The sequence below is a fragment of the Vespula vulgaris genome, chromosome 16 (genome assembly GCF_905475345.1).
Source record: "Vespula vulgaris chromosome 16, iyVesVulg1.1, whole genome shotgun sequence".
NCBI lineage: Eukaryota > Metazoa > Arthropoda > Insecta > Hymenoptera > Vespidae > Vespula > Vespula vulgaris.
In genome coordinates this window covers 1866061-1881919 of record NC_066601.1, presented here as the reverse complement: position 1 = coordinate 1881919, position 15859 = coordinate 1866061, and the positions used below count along the sequence as shown (strand labels likewise).

Below are 15859 nucleotides of genomic sequence, written 5' to 3'. Positions count from 1 at the left end.
ATTTCTTCATTTGTAATGATAACAACAACGATAAAGTCGGCCATCGACTTTTTCATTGATTTATTTTATAAAATTTTATTTTATAATATCATTGATTTATTTTTGCTAATCGATGAATTTGCGATTGACAATGGTCGATAAATATTTCTCTTTTTTCTAAACGTATCAACTTTTTTATCTTCTATATGTATATATATACATATTATAAAACAAGGAACAAATTGAACAAATAAAAAAAAAATTATTGTCCGAGCAAAAAATATGCTACAATCGTCCTAATTATTCTTAGATAAAGTAGTAAAAAAGAGCAAAAAAAGAAAAAGAAAAAAAAAGTAGAAAACACATCCATTGAGTCCAAGTTGTAAATTCGCGTATTCTCGTAGAGTTAAAAAACTTAAAAAGAAAGAAAAAATAAGAAAAAAAAAGTCGTCGATTCATTTTTCTTTCTTTTCGTCTTTTCTTTCTTTTTTCTTTTTTTCAAACACTTTCTCGTTCAAAATTGTGTTCTGCTCTTGGAAATTCTCGAGTTGTGTCGCGGAAAGTTCGCAAGAAGAAGTTGCACCGAACGAACGAACGGATTAGCATTAACCCCTCCACGTCCTTCCCCTCCTCCCTTCTCAGTCCCCTCCAACACCCTTCTGGACAGCTGCATTGCTCTAGAAACTGCACTTGGCAGAGGTGGGAATGCCCCGGAAGGGTAAGAAAGCGGAACGGTGAGTGCCGCGTTACACGTACTTGAAACTTGAACGTGTTTAGTGACGTGGCGTCTCTTAAGATATATATATATATATATATATATATATATATATATATATATATGTAGACACACACACACACACGTATACAGGGATTATACATACACAAGAATTTTTTGTTTGCTTGCTTGTTTGTTTGTTTGTTTGTTTCTTTCTTTCTTTCTTTCCTTCTTTTTCCTCCCCCAAACGTGTTACTCGCGTGAAATTGTCTAACACGTGCTGCGTCGTCCAAAAATATTAGATATATTTTAGAAGGCTTCGTACTCGTCTACTAAATTTAAACGAGTCTATCTATCTTTTCTATTTCTGTAAGTTTTTTCAGTTTCTATTAATTTAAAAAGATCAATCCCCCTGTAATGTCTCGCGTTTAAATTTTTTGTTAAAAATTCTTTTACGATAATATTCGATCATTCGATCATCAATTTTTATTTTTGATTCTATCCATGTTGAGAATCAATGATCAGTCTTATTGTTAATTCGATTAGATTATTTTTTTTTTTTGGATTATTTTGTTGTTCTTTCTTAAACGAAATATTTCCAAGTCGTTTCTTGCCTTTCGTTATTACATTAATAATAATAAGAACTAGAAGGACAATGAAAATGATTAAAAAAAAAAAAATGTATTGATCGATTATTTCCGATTCGTAGTAATCTTGAAATTAATACTTTTGGATTTATTCTGATTATCGATACGTAAAAAAATGTGTCAATTTATTATCATCGAGTTATTTGTTTTCAATATATTTGCAATATTAAAGAACACTGATATATTTCTTGCTACGCGAGAGAAAGCTGCTGATCATCGAAAGTTTTTTTCTTCCTTCCTGTTTTTTTTTCCTTTTTTTTTTAATTTTCTATCTTATATACAGTCATAAATCGCTTATAACGATCTAAAATCGAAACTATTGGTTTTACCAAACCAATGCGACGCTTAGAAAAAATCTGTCTTGCTCTAACGACTTGAAATATATACACATACATAAAAAAAAAGAACAAGTAACAAAAATATTGATTATCCCATAAACGATGCATAACTAGCAATTATTTACTGAATATGATTTCGATGATAAATATGAAAATACGAAATAAAATGAGAAAGAAATGTTTACACACGCTTCATAGTTAATTCAAAAAGCCGTACAAATTTTTCTTAATTAAACTTAAACTTTCTTGCAATTTCAATCAATTGGGAGATATTGATTTGGGTGTTCTATAGTCAGAAAATATATGTGTGTGTGTGTGTATGTATACACAGATGTAGATATATTTGATACCACGTGCTTTCACATTGCCATTATATTGCATCCAGTCGTTCGTAAAAGTATCGCGAAAAGCAACGAACCATATCAAAGAGGATATCATTAACGATCGAGAGCAAGTCCTTTTACACTAACCAATTCCTTTGTACTATTTTCCAATTACTCTATTGTCATAGAACTTCTTTAATTCATCGGATGAGTCGCATTATAAATAACGGAATCAGTTATCGAGACAATCGTCGATAAAAAATTTTTCTAACAATGGTCTCACAAAAGAAAAGCGTATCAATTATCTAATCTAAATACCATTTATTGATGATCAATTTTTATTAAATATATTCTATATCATTTTAATATATAATTGTAATATTTTTAAAATCTAAATAAATATACATACTAATAATAAATCAAAGTATTATTAAAATATTAAATTATATAGATAGTTAATATTTAAATATTAATAAAATATATATAAATTAAATTACGTTTATATTTAGTAAAGATTTAATTCAAATAAATAAAGAAAAGTAATGAATTTTGCAACATATAATTTTGAAAATATTTACAAAATATTAAAAAAAAATTTGTAATACACCCACACACACACACATATATATATATATGTATGTATTTTTTTTTATTCCGAAGTAACGAACCGAAAATGAAACTTTCGAAATTATCTTTTTGTGATATACAAGATAATTAATAATTACACTTTGATACATTGCGAGATAGTTTTATAAAATATAAATTAATCTAATAAAATATAAAATATAAGTTAATAAAGCCTAATATTATCTAAATTAACATTGATGGATTTTATTTATCTGGATAATCTTTGAAATTGAATTAAATCCTAAAATGATTATTAAACGAAATCATTTGATAAGATAAAAATATATACTAACACGCATACAGATGCATATACAGAGAGAAAGAGGAGAGAAAGAGAAAGACGGAGACAGAGAGCAATTATTAGACACGAACTCGTGCACGCCTCGTGAAAGATCACCGAAAAAGCTATTTTCTCTCTCTTCGTCGAGCTACCTATGTTCAGAGAACATGGCGCTTGGTATTGCATGCTTTAAGATGGTCATTACAACGTGAAAACTCATGACTAGTGACGAGACCGAGAATTGTTTTCTTTTGTTATTAAAACAAAAATTACGACTTACAAGAATGAGAGAAATGATTTACTGTTATAGAAGATAGTTGCCAAAAAATTAAAACATTATATTCTATTCTAATTTAATTCTATTATTTTATTCTATTTTATATGCAAATTAATATCGTAAATTTCTAGGTTGAAGTATAGAGATCTATTATTAAACGTTCATGTTTTCTTTCAAAAACAAATTGATTTGTTATATAGCTTTTTATAATATGAATGTAAATAATAAGATATAATAGTATACTCTCTCTCTCTCTTTTTCTTTTCCTAGTATAGTATTTAAAAATACTTACACGTATTATAGTAACACGTATATAGTAATACGTACAGTAGTATATATTTAGGAGTATATGTATGCTTGAGTAAATACTACTACAGTTTTTTATTTACATTCACAAATGATAATATATCATAAGATATTAAAAAATATGTTACTAAATTTTGTATCGATAACGAAATTAAAATATTCACAAATATTCAGTTTAATGAAATAACGTATTTTACAAATATGTTTGTATTTCTAAAAAGATGACATAGAAATTACGAAATCTTGTGCAATATGAAGCAATGATGCATTTGTAACTGCATAGTGTAAATATCTTTTAATGATTGATGAGACGAATTAGACGAAGCATTATACACGTAATACGTAGAAATATTGATTTATTCTTATATATCAATTCCATTAATATCAATTTAAAATTAATTAATAATAATATCAGTCAATGATAATAAACAATAAATAAATCAAATTGAAATCGATTAATTTCATGATAATTACAATATGCATGATAATTACATATATCAGTAACTATAGAATTATTATTATATCAATATTATAAAATTATTTCAATCGTTTGTAAAAGACAAAATGAGATATTTATTATTATTATTATTATTTATAAAAAAAAATTATTTATATATAAAAATAAGATCATTCATTGAAGAACACGATAAACGTTCAACAAATAATATATAGACAAAATTACTACATTTATTGATTAATAAATATATATATATATACACACACAAATATATATACTTCTAATAAACATTATTTATATCTAATAATAAGAAATTCACAAGATAGAATCTATTATATATACATAAATAGATGACCGATACGCATTTGGCAAATGTTAGACAAACGATTCTCTAAACGTTTCAATGCTTTTCTACTTTCTTTTTTTTCTCTCTTTTTTTTTTATTACTGTTTTCTTTTCTGTAATAGAACTCTAACGTCATTTAATACGCCACATCTTTGTAACAAGTAATGTTAGGATGCTTAGTTGCCAACTTACTATATCCAATCTTATTTTGCAATATAATAGTTTACAACGACGAAATGCATATATATATATATATATATAAATCATTGGAAAGAAAGCGTAAGCTGCCAGCCGTAGAGAATTTCTCATGAACGCGCGATGTCATCCCGTTCGAAAACAAGATTTCACAATGAACGAGCAAATTCGCCTTGTGCTTCGTGTACTCTGATTTTCTTGTTCTTACGACTGTTACGTTTCTACGATATCTGAAACGAACTGGTAGTTTTCTCTAGCAGTATATATGTATGCATATATGTATGTATGTGCTCGTGAGAGCGTGAAGAAAAAGTCAAGGATTGTAAAAAAGAAATGATAATCATAAAGAATTGAACGACCTTGTCCAACGACATAGTCCAAATAAAAATTTGATGACTACGTAAATCGACGATTTAAGAGAATACAAATCGAAATAGTTTTACGTATTCATTTATTAATAGAGTTAATTCTGATTATTGATTATTGTGTCATCTCGTTTATCGAAAGATTTCACAATGTTTATTTAACGTTTAGAATTTTGGAAAAAGAAAGGAATAGACATTTTCTCAATAATCACAAAAATAAAAAGTGCTGTTTCGCTTTTTTTAACATTTCTTAGTTTTGTAGCATTATTATATGATTAAAAAAAAGCCGAAAGATATCCTTCCTTTCTTTTCTTTTTTCTTTTCTACATAAATTTGTTATTTTTTTTAACCATCATATGTATATTAACAAAATTAAAGAAACATCCTTTTTTGTTTCTTATAAATAATCGCAGAAATAAGAAAAACATTTTCTCTTATTTCTTTCTATCTTTCTATTTTCACGATATTTCAAATTCTAATTTCACGTAGACTGGTCAATGCCAATTAAAATTTCTTGGGGCTTTTTAGCATGAAAATAATAAAAAAAAAAAGAAAGAAAAGGAAAAGAACAAAACCTGTTTATATTTTTCGAATATTCATATATACGTCATCGTGCATAAGTATGCATATAGTATGGTTTATATGGTTAAAAAAATCAAAACAAACGAATAAAGAGGATTATGGCGAATTAATGAGACGTAAGAATTCTGTAGGCGTGTTATGATTATATGATAGAAATTTATAGTCGACTATAAAACTTACGGATGTGAATGAGTTATGGTGTCTCGTAAAAGCCAGGTGGTATACAAACGTAAGATTTTGTCTGACATAAGTGTGACGGACCATCGTCGTCATACTGATTAACGTAAAGAAAAAAGAAAAGAAAAGGAAAAAAAAGAAAAGAAAGAAAGAAAAATTATTCTTATGGCGTTTTAAATAACTGACCGCTATTTATCCGCTTGACAAAACGTGTTTACGTATGCGTCTACGCTTTTATGATAAAATGAAATTATGCAAATGAATTATATTATATTTCCATATACTAATAATTAACTACGAGTATATATTATTATTATTATTATTATTGTTATTATTATTATTACAAATTTAGATAATATTTCAATTGAATGCGATCTTTATTACTCTATTCTCAAGATAAATTGCTTCTTATTAATAATCTCCTATTATTAATCACAATGTTTTTAATAATCTTGTAACAAAATCATATATTATTTTTTGTTCTTTTAATAAAAAAATTATTATATAAACACGTATATATATCGTCAACTCGGTCGATTGATTTTTTAATAAATATAAAATTGAATTTATATGTTAACACGTTATATAAATATTTTCAATGTTTTTATTTTCGAGTGCAATCACTTCGAATTTAATACAAACCTCTCTAGATTATTTATCGAATTGCATACTATATTACATATGGGAATTCACAAATATATATAAATGTACATACACACGTAACTCACATACCCATATGCATATATATAATAGTAAGACTTTGAAATACTAAAATATGTGAAACGATTTGGACGTATTTGACGGCTCTTTTACGTTCAGAAAATTCTGTATAGTTGAGAAAGCGAAAGAAGAAATACGACCGGTTGCTTCCTCATTGTTTCTGTTAAGCAACTAATTGTTAAATGCGAATTGCAGCATTCTCTATGGCCATTCTTTGCTCATTTTACTATCCCTCGCTGGCTCATGGACTTGCGTAAGCGATAGCACCTTTCCATACCGAATAGACATTCCTATAGATATTATATGTAATATATGTATGTATATAACATAAGTACATACTAAGCATATAAATGTAAATTATGTAAATCATATATATATATATATATATATATATATATATACACATAAATTATAGATAAATCATAGCTATATTTTATAGACATAAAATTAACAAAAGTAATGCGCACGCGAAATAGAAATACCTATCTGTAAAGAGAATATATATATATATATATGTGTGTGTGTATATATACATATATTATGAGTTCTGTTCCGTACGGGCTTGTAAATAATTCTCTAGATAAATGGACCGATAATTGATTAAAAAAGCAAAGAAACAAAATCTCAAAGAAATCCTTCTCGATATAAATACTTGCATTCGTACACTTCGCTACATCGTTACCTCGTTAAATACATATTTTCAAACGAAATTACATCACACGATTTGACGTTGTAAACGGAAGAGATGGCTTTGTAAACAATGAAAACATAAAAAGATCAAAAAGATATCAAACAAAAAAAAAGCGAACAGAAAGGGAAATAAACTAATTAAAAATATATAAATACAAAATATTATACATATATACATATAATATACATACATAAATAAATACATACATACATACATACATACATACATACATATGGTAATAAAAGGGGAACGCGTAATCCTCGTATGTGCATGGTCCAACACGGAAAATTCAAAGCAGCGTTACCCATGACGCAAGCGACGAGCATCGAGTGTTGTAAAGCAGGGATTCTACGATGTATAAACGGAAGAAGGGAGAGAGAGAGAGATAGCACCCTGTACTGTGACAGTGAGGAAAGAAAGAGAAGGAGAGAGATAGATAGATAGGTAGAGACAGAGAGGAAGGAAGATGGTTACAGACAGTGGTAGGGAGAGAGAAGGGACAGAGGGCCAGAGGAAGATCTTCCTGCGCAGGAAAGAGGGTGTCTCGACTAAAATAGCCACCACCATACATATAGCCATCCCACAAATACCTACTTCTCCGTTTAAACCTCCGAAGGTTTAACCTTCGAAAATCCATTTTAGTTTTAAGGGTAAGTCCAAGCATTCTTCTCTCTTCTATACGTTTGCTTTCTCTATTTATCTCTCTCTCTCTCTTTCTCTTTCTCTCTCTCTCTCTCTCTCTCTCTCTCTCTCTCTCTCTCTCTCTGTCTATTTCTCTCTGTCTCTATCTCTATCTCTTTATCTTTCTATTTGTGTCTTTGTATGTATGTATGTGTGTCATTGACAAACACTATTACAGGCATCATAAGCTCTTGTTCATTTTATTTTAGATCGAATTCTCACAGCCGCTTTAAACGTTTCGCAATCTTCGATCCACCTGAGAGTTTCAATAATACCGTATGATAATTGATGATGAACGCTTTATTATTAGATATAGCTCATAAACAATGAAGTTATTGTGTGTTTTTCAAAGTAGTTGAATGTTTCATTCAATTTCTATTGAGTTTCAGTTTTATTAGTTTATATACCTGAGTTAGATACCTGAGTTGTTTAATTTATTGTATCAAAAGAAAAGTTTTGAGGGAAAAGAAGAAGATAATAATGATGATGATGATGATGATGATGATGATGATGATGATGATGGATGATAGTAATAATAATAAATTTAAATAGATTTAAGAAAAATTGATAGATTATATAAATTTCTTCTTTCATTTGTATTAATATAGTGTCTCTATTAAAAGTTCCTACACATACAAATATATACCTGATATAATTTACATAGTTATATATTTATAGTTTGATAATTTTAAAAATGAAGATAATAAGAAAATGGATTTCTTGTTACACGTCAGAAAATTTGGAATACATTCGAAAATTTGGAATATCTTTGACAGAAAATCGATACGGCGTATGTATTATTATAAAAAGATTATTTTCAGCGATTTCTTTCAATAACTTTTTAAGCATTCCTAAAATATTCTGTCAAAAATAAAATGTATTTATATTTCGAAAAGGAAGAATTTTCGGACCTATGTTTATACGACTTTCTGTTGCCCTTAAGGAAAATAAAATATGATACCTAAGTTTTGTCATCTATTTCTGAAACATCCTGTATATTTAATCACGTAATGTAAAAAAGAAAAAGAAAAAATATAGACACTTATATATCTATTATTTTACACATTTTTTACTTGCACATTCATTTCATCGATACAAATTTAACTGTTACTTTCGTGTATACTAAATTTGTCATATTTAAAAAAATATAAGTTTTATACCTAATACAGTATAATTATAATGATATAAGTAATAATATAACTTTCACATGATATAAATCATTCTTTTGCAAATTAAATTATTGAAAATCATCAAAAGTATGTATCCGATAATTCATAATAAAAAAATATTTAATAACAAAAAGAAAAGGAAAGAAAATCACTTTTAAATAATATTAATATCCTTCAATATCAATTCACATCGAATTACAAATAATAGCCTATCAATAAAATAAGATAAAATAAAATAAAATAAAATTCTCGGACAGAAATGAAAAAATCTCACAGCTGACAAATCTTTCCCTTTTCGTCTTTCTCTTTTCCCTTTTTCAATCACCGGCCAAGAGTTCTTACGAGAACAATTTTGGGTATGCGGTTTTCGAGTGACGTAGTGGAATTAGCCGAAACGTTTTCTCGATGCAAATCGCAACCGGCACGAACGTTTGAGGTTTGTGAATTCGCGTAAGAAAGAGAAAGATAAAGATAAAGAAGAGTAGTAAAACAGAAAGAGAAAGAGAGGAAGAAAAAGAGAGAGAGAGAGAGAGAGAGAGAGAGAGAGAAAGAAAGAAAGAGCAAAGGAGATAAGAGATACAGAGAGATAGAGAAAGAGGAACAGAGAAAGAAAGAAAGAAAGAAAGAAAGAAAGAAAGAACAAAAAAGAAAAGAAAAGAAAAAAAAGAAAGAGAAAGAGTGAGAGAGAGAGAGAGAGAGAGAACGATAAAAACGGCTATTACGGAAAAGGGATTACGGATGCATTGAAATTCTATGGCGTTCGAGCGAAGTGCTCGTTAAATGGAAACGTAAGAGAGTTAAGTAGCGTAATGCGGGACTGGTCCGGCATCGGTACCCGGGTTCATCGCCCACTTTCACCGACCTCGATCGTTTCTCTCTCTCTCTCTCTCTTTTTTATATATATATTCTCTTTCCTTTTCTCTTTCTCTCTTTTTCTCTCTCTTTCTCACGAAATCACGAGTACTGTTTTACATCGTCGCTTATTTTCCCCGAATATCGAGCGCGTAACGCGCCCGATAACTTCGATTCTCGCGAAATCGACTGTGACAAATCGAAAACGTCACGATTCGCGGTCATTGCCACGGTAACGAACATCTTACGAAATAAAACTCTTTCTTTGACGTTCATGAAAGTATAAAGCGTACACATTCCGATACGACGAATAAATATATATCTCGTTTATTCTTGGTTATTCCGTTATCTCTCTCTCTCTCTCTCTCTCTCTCTCTCTCTCTCTTTTTCTCTTTGTCTATCTATCTCTTTCTCTTTCTCTTTCTCTTTCTATTCCATCCGCTATAGTTTATCGCACATAGAAATTGTCTTTTACGAGGCGATTACGAGCATTCGATTCGATACGTCGATTGTATTTTTAAACTGACCGAACAGAGATAACTATGTTACGAGCATTATGAAATATAATGCAGGTCTCTTTCTCTCTCCCTCTCTCTCTCTCTCTCTCTCTCTTTTTCTCTCTCCATGTATATATCGTATTGATAATGAAAAATTAATTTACCTATACTCATCGCGAATCTTCTTAAATAAATCGATTTCACAATATTTTTCATACACTTATCGATAATATGTAATGGATTATTAAAGAACAGAATATACAAGACTTATAGTCATCTTATTAAAACTGCAAATTGTCTTATATAAAAAAATCCACATCCGTTAATTATCACAATTAATCCCATTCAGAAAAATATGTCGATCTTTTCTAACAGCCCGTAATTAAATCATATTTTTCGATAATGTTATTCGAAGAGTACAGTATTAATTGATCGAGCGGACGAATATGTCCTTCTTTATATCATAATTTAACGTTGAACGATCCATTCTCTACCCTCTGTCTACGATCATCTACTTTTTTTTTTAAGTTCGTCCCCTGCCGATAAATCAATTTTATTTTTTTTTTTATCGTCGTTGGATCCAAACGATTTGACGCTTCCACTTTTCCTTGGATCTTCTTCGTTCGTATTGTTAATAATGCACGAACGCGTGTAATATCGTAAGCGATGGGCTTATCGGCGGAAATTACGGAGATAGTGTGGACGGTTTGATGGATCATCGAAATCCCACTTCCACTTCCATCACGATGAACGACAAAAGCGAGGGCCCGTTATCGGTCCACTTCCAACGCACTCGCGTATGTGAGGTTAACGACATACGTACGTATATAGTGGGAGGAGGTGAAGGAGGAGGAGGAGGAGGAGAAGACTCCTCCCGAAGCATGCAGGATGTCCGTAATGCGATAGAAGATGTCGCCAACGTATCCTGAGGAACAGTCTGGACGAGAGAGATCCAGCTTATTACGAGCTTCTCGTCTATTCATTTTTATTTTTTTTCTTTTTGTTCTGGTTTTTCTTTTTTTTCTTTTCTTTTTTTTTTGTTATTATTACTTTGTTATTATTGTTGGTGTTGTTGTTGTTGTTGTTGTTAGTGTTAGTATTACTATAGTTATTTTTATTATTATCTATTTTTTGAAATCGACCGCGATAACTCGATGATTTCGACATAACGATCGTCCGGTATTCACGTTTACGTTTCCTTCGTTCATTCATTCGATGATAAAGTCATCGACGTTTCATTATTTTTTTGTGTTAAGAAATTTATTTTTATTTTACTTTAGTAATTATTGTTATATTTATATATATATGTGTGTAAACTAGTTCGAATCGAAGTTAAACTTTCGACGAAAAATCGAATATTTGATTATTTCTGATAAGAGAGAAAACATAAGAAAAAATTACGTTGCTCGAGATTCTTCGATTATATAGTCGCGAAAAAGACATTAAAAACAAAAAAAAGGAAAAAGAAATATAGGAGGGAAAGTAAGAAAATATAGAAAATAAAAATGGTATTAACGATCAAGCGATAATCAAATAAAATTTATTATATGTACAATATAAACTCGCATACATACATACATACATACATATATATACAATTGTAAGGTGAATTCCTATCTTTCATTTACGTATCTACATAACTTTTTTTATGATCGAACGAATCACAAAAACAAAACAAAAAAAAAAGAAACAATAAGAAAAAGAATAATTCTCTTCCGTTATCGGAAATTATATCGTGGAAAGTGACGCGATCGATGGTGCAATAGATGGAATGAGTCGGATCATCGCGGAAAAGGAAAAAAGAAAAAAAGAAAAAAGAAAAAAGAGAAGAATAAAAGAAGGAAGGAAGTGAAAGATATAAGAAAAGAAATAATGATAGTGGGGGAATGATTTTAAGAATATCAGCGTGGGTGGGAAGGAAGGAATTCGAAGGAAATAAAGAAGGAAGGAAAAGAAAAGGGAAAAAAAAGAAAGAAAAAAAAAGAAAAGAAAGGAAAGAAAGGAAAGAAAGGAAAGAAAGGAATGAAGGAAGGAAGGAAGAAAGGAAGGAAGGAAGGAAGGAAGGAAGAGTGTTCGAAGACGAGATACAACGATGCATGCGGTGTAAGTAAGTATGTCGTGGTGAAGCGGTACCACGCGACGGATCCTCTGTCATAATATGTAGTTTCACAATGGCGGCTATCGAGGGCAGAACACCGTTAACTCCTTCGTTACTGGTACCGTGTTACCCAGTGAGTATGTATAAGAGAGAGAAAGAGAGAAAAAGAGAGAAAAAAAGAGAGAGAGAGAGAGAGAAGAAACAGCGGCTTCGTATCGCCCGCAAGAAATCCTTTCGTCTCATCTCGATTATATATCTACGTATCAATATACATATATATATATATATATATATATATATATATATATCACTCTCGGTTGTCCTCGGTTAATTAAAGAAATTACATCGAGTTCGATAAGAGAGAACAAGGACGGCCCTTGTAAAACGACTTCACGTAAGCTCGATTCAAATGAAATATACTAGAATCCCAGTCGACTAAAGTTTTATATATATGTATGTGTGTGTATGCGTTTGTGTATGATTATATATATATATATATATATGATGCATATCGAAATTCTTAACTCGATTCGATCGTATATCAGAAAACGGTTAGATATGTATATCTAATCCAAATTAAGAACAGACATTTTCTCGATCGTTATCTTAAAGACAAATTGCGAATATACCATTGTTGTCAACGTTATCAACATTGTCCGATCGTTTAACGTTAATTCTATGTGGATCATCGTCGAGACGTTTTTTTTATACGTAGTTACCTAGAAGAATATCGAGACATACACATGCATATATATATATATATATATATATATATATATATATATATATATATATAGAAAAAGAGGGGGTGGAGATAAGTTAGATGCAAAACGTATGCACACCTGTCGAGCAATCACGCAGTGTCTCTCCGTCTTTATCTAATCCTGTGTATATATAGGTATATATATATATATTTCTCTCTCTTTCTCTCTCCCTTTTTTTCTTTCTTGAGTATACATCGATACGGATCGAAAATTTCGCAAGAAAAGAACATATGGCGACGGTGGCGGCGGATTTCCTTAGGATCTACCACCACTTTTCGATGATTCACGCGTAACAACGAGTAATTGCGCAAAGAAAAGAACGAAGAAAAACAAGGTCGTCGTTTGGAGAGATATAAAAAGGCCGATGTAGTAGTACTTATCTCCTCTGTCGCAATGGGACTCCTTTTTAAACGACGTCATTTCGATAATAATCGTCGCGTTTGAACGGATATGTGTATATATATATATACATGTGTGTGTGTGTATATATATATATATGTATGTATGTATGTATGTATGTATCGGGTTAGATCATATACCAAGTAGTCGCTTTATCTTTTATATCGTAAGCGAACGTTCTTGGATAAAAACAAAGAAAAGCCAGACAATGATAATGGTTTTAATTGATAATCGATTTCTTAATTAGTATTTTTAATGATTATATATATATATATATATATATATATATGTTTCGTAACTGGAATAAATCTGAATTAATTGTATTATACGTAATTTTAGACGACAGAAAAATATTTGCAAAGTTTTCTTATTGCAGTTATATATATTATAATAAACTTTTATATATACACATGTGTGTGTACGTGTGTACGCGAACTTGTAAAAAAAATTATGTGTAATAAAAAATACGAATAATATAGCCTCTTTAAAATTGTTTTATCGACAGATTTTATGAAAAAAAAAAAGAATTAAAAAAAAATGAAAAGAAAAATTAAAGATATGCATTTTATAAATCTCACGTTACCACAAGCACATATATATATAAAAATATTTTCAATATCTTAATAATATTCTAAAACGAGTTACACACGATTTATCTAAAAATCTCAAAAAGGAATTTGCGACAAAATAAATGATTACAATTCGATAACGTGATATCATGATGATATAAACCAGAAAGTTTTTCGATCTATAAATAAATTTAAGTAGGTATAATTTATTCTGTGAATAATTAAAAGAAACAAATAGAAATATATTCATGAAGTAAAGTGAATAATACAAATAAAAACAAAAGGAAGAAGAACAAGAAGAACAAGAAGAAAAAGAAGTAAAAGAAAAAAAGAAAGGGTGCGGGATAACGGTGCGCCCCTTTTTTTTCCTGTTACGTAGTAACGAAAAGAAAATGTAACGCGAGTCGCTCTATATCGTAAGCTTCTAAATTACACCCGCATATTATTTCGCGTTGCGTCGCAACGGAGACATTTCATGTTGTTCCGCACAATGCCGTTTGTGAACAGTGCACGATGTATATACGTACAACATACATGGATACACATTCACAAACACACGCACACACACACACACATATGTGCATATGTATGTATAAATATATATACGGTTATATACGTCTGACATAAAAAACACAATGCGAAGAAAGAGTGTAGGAGAATGTAGAAGAGGAGCATGACTGAGATAACACAGAAGAATATGGTTGTGAGAGGGAGGGGTGGGTTGCGTTTGAAATGAATGGTGATCGAAGGTGCCAGGAAATCGATTTAAAAAAAAGTAAAAAAGAAAAAAAAATAAAAGAAGAACTAAATCTTTTTTTTCTTTTCTTACGAGAACGGATCTTAACATTCGTCGACCCGAAAAACCCCTACTTTTTCGGTCCGTCAAGGTTCATTATAGAATGAGAAGGGTGGGAGAGACGTAGAGAGGGAAAAAAAGAAGAAAAGAGAGAGAGAGAGAAAGAGGGAAAAAAGCAGGTTAGTTTTTTCTTTTTCTTTCTTTCTTTTTTTTATCCATAGCTGACCTCGATTTCTCGATCTATCGATCCCCCATTATACGCCCATAAATCTATACCTCACCCTCGGTTTCCATTCATCCCTCTATGGGTATATTTACGAAAGGGAGCTTCTTTACTACGGTCTAAGAAATAAAATATTTCAGGTGGCTCCATTATTTCCCCGTCCTATTTCTTTCTAACGGTAAAAGGATAACGTTTTCATCGATGGAAAATTCTTTTCGTACAAAAGGAGTTCACGAATTATTATCTATCGAGATTGTCGATAGATAATATATGGATAAAGAGAATGCGATGTACGTATCGTTCTTTTTTTTTATGTAATCATGTAATACTATATGTACTTATAAGATCAGATAGATTTGAGTTTCGTATCTCAAAATTTGTCACTCGCATATCGATGATAGATAGATTTGTATCATCGATTAGTTTTCCTCCATTCATATCCGTATCAATCGCGTTCGGATTATTAAGATAGCACGATACACGAATAAATAATTCTATTCTTTAAATTTTGTAGTCAAAAATTAAAAATGAATAATATAAAAAATAATATAAGAAATGAATAAAAAAAGGAATTTTCACTCTTTCTTTATTTCTTTCTTTCATAATCCGGTAATCATAAATAGTACATATACGTATATATATATATATATATATATATATATATATATATACGTGTAGATACATTTAAAAGATTAGAAAAAGAATTTGTAAAAAAAAAAAGAAGATAAAAAATTTATTAATTCGTTCGAGAATCGAGATCGTCTAATGCGATCGTAACGACGATTCG

At 29.9% G+C, this 15859-nt stretch overlaps 1 protein-coding gene across 1 annotated transcript in view; it reads right to left on the bottom strand.

Moving 5' to 3' along the window:
- Positions 1-15859, bottom strand: part of LOC127069667 (caveolin-3-like) — a 227283-nt gene that overhangs the window by 169759 nt on the left and 41665 nt on the right. The window lies entirely within an intron of this gene.